The sequence below is a fragment of the Glycine max genome, chromosome 12, assembly GCF_000004515.6.
Source record: "Glycine max cultivar Williams 82 chromosome 12, Glycine_max_v4.0, whole genome shotgun sequence".
NCBI classification, from domain to species: domain Eukaryota; kingdom Viridiplantae; phylum Streptophyta; class Magnoliopsida; order Fabales; family Fabaceae; genus Glycine; species Glycine max.
Window position 1 is genome coordinate 6,516,485 of NC_038248.2, and position 2,460 is coordinate 6,518,944.

A 2,460-nucleotide genomic window follows, 5' to 3' on the forward strand; every position below is an offset into this window, starting at 1 on the left:
AAATTAATAAGATGCAAAATTATTCCATTTAAATCTTATTTGGTTTGTACGGTTGGACCAAAAAGAATTGAAGTATTTATTTTTTGCTTTTGCATTTCTGTAATACTTTTTTTAATTATATCACATAGTATTACTATTTCATCCTTTAAGTTAACCATTGATGAATCCTTTAATGGTCTTTTTATATTCATTTGACATGGCTTGTGAAATTCTAAAGCAGATAATTCTGTTATCATTTTTTGTTTTCATTGTTACGAAAAAAATAATGGGAAAGAGATACACCAATTTAAAGTACATTTCTAGTATTGTGATATATGTCAGGGTTCAACAAGAGAAATTGAGATAATAAAAATGTATCCTTGATAGAATGAGAAGCTGGCACGGATAGGTCTCTACTGCACCTCATCATAAAAGAGAGAATTAACTAGTAACAGAATTCTAGTGATTAATTAACCATAATTTCTTAATCTTTAACTTTTAAATGAATTCTTACTATTTGGAGTACACCTGGCAAGCTAAAAGATGCATATTGGTATTTACAGCTCTGGATGGGCAACGAAGGTAGTATACAGTAAAAAAAGCAATTACATTAACACAACGCAATGCACCATATTATGCCAAATAATTTCAAATGCAAAAAAAACCACCATTCAAAAGTTTTTTTTTTTTTTTTTTACTATTTGACACGAAAATCATTTACCAAGTAGAAGTAAATTATGCAAGACTTGTTCACACAATCAGAATCTATATATATATTGAAAGAAAAGTTTAACCCTTTCAAGCAAATGTCATTATGCCAGAATCACGTCCTTGATTGGAGTTAAACAAAAATTGAATCAAGGCAACGAATTCAATGTTTTCAAGAATTGACTGAAGTGATGGAGCCGTGGGACCATAAGCACAGAGTTGTTGGACACTTGGACCCTACTGAATCAACCTCAAGGTAAGACTTGAAAATTGAAAATTTTGTAAATAATAGAATGCGACATTTCATTTTTCTTTTTTCTTGAGCTGGTGAACTTTAAAAAGTTTATTCGCAAGTAGAACCTGCCTTCATTTTGATGAAACAAAAAACTGTTATGGGGAGTAATAAAAGAGAGAGGTGAGAGTTGGTGGTGAGCTAAATAAGGCAAATTTCCCCATCTGGGGTAGTTTTAGAAACTATTTCCCCAGATGGGGTCGTTTCTAAAATAATTACAGCATGGGGCAGTTTTTTACGTGCATGCAAGACCCTAACTGGTGTCAGTGAGCAACCCGCCACACCCAGTGGCGATATGACCGTGCAGAGCCTAAGTCGCCGGTCCTAATGGCGAGACGCAGAAGCAGCTGGGAACCGCCAGTTTGACTGGCGAGTTCCATGGTACAGGCTGCAGGCGCTTTTGCAGGGGTGCAGGAGCTTGCTTTTCAGAAAAGGGAGTTGCAACTGCCATTGGCGAGTTGCCTGCAAGTTGCAACTCCCATTGGCGGGTTGCACAAGAAGAAATAGCCATCACCAATGGCGATTTGTTGGCTATAAATACCAGTGCTCACGTTTTGAACTTGAACTCACGTTTTCAGCTCCAAATTAGAAATAAATCTTTCATTGCTCACGGCTTCAAATTAGAAATTTCTTTCTTCTTTCATTGTATGCTGAGCTCTAGTTGTGTGTGGTCAGTGACTTAGAGTTTTCTGAATACAGAAAGAGCCTTGAGTTTTGTAAGTGTGTAGGGATTTCTGTTTTAAATTTGTTTGGTTGAAGTTAAATATTTGAATTAGGTTTATAATTTTGAAATTAATAATTTGTGTTATAATTTTTGTAACCTATATTTTTATAGCAGTTAGAAGGTATACTTTTTAGTAACTCTTTAATTAAATTAGTTTTATATTTTTATTTCGTAATATCCCATAAAATAATTTGTATTATTTATTTTTAAGTAATTTTTTGTAGCAGTTTCAATGTATAAATTTTATGAAATTTTTAATTAAATTAGTTTTATATTTTATATGATTGTTTGTGTGTATAAAATAGAAGAAATTTGCCATCAAAATTTTAATTGGTTTAAAATTTGGTTCTTGAGAGTTAAATTTGTGAATGAAGTTCGTAAATTTCTGTCAATAATTATATTATAAGATATTTTTGAAGTAATTTTTTAGACCAATTTGAATTATAATTGTTAATAATTTTTAATTAAATTAATTTTATATTTATATCCCTTGTTTGTGTGTAATAAAGAGAAGAAATATGTCATGATATTTATTTAAATTAAAAAATTTGAGTCTTGAAAATAAATTGTACACAAATAAACTTAAAATAATGCCTAAAATAGTGTACAAATAACAAAATTAAAAATTAAATAGCTACAAAAATTTAAATAAATAACCAAATTAAAATACATAATAAAATTAAAAATTGTTAGACGTACATAAATTTTACACAAAAAAACTTAAAATACTACTTAAAATACTCTACAAATAACATAA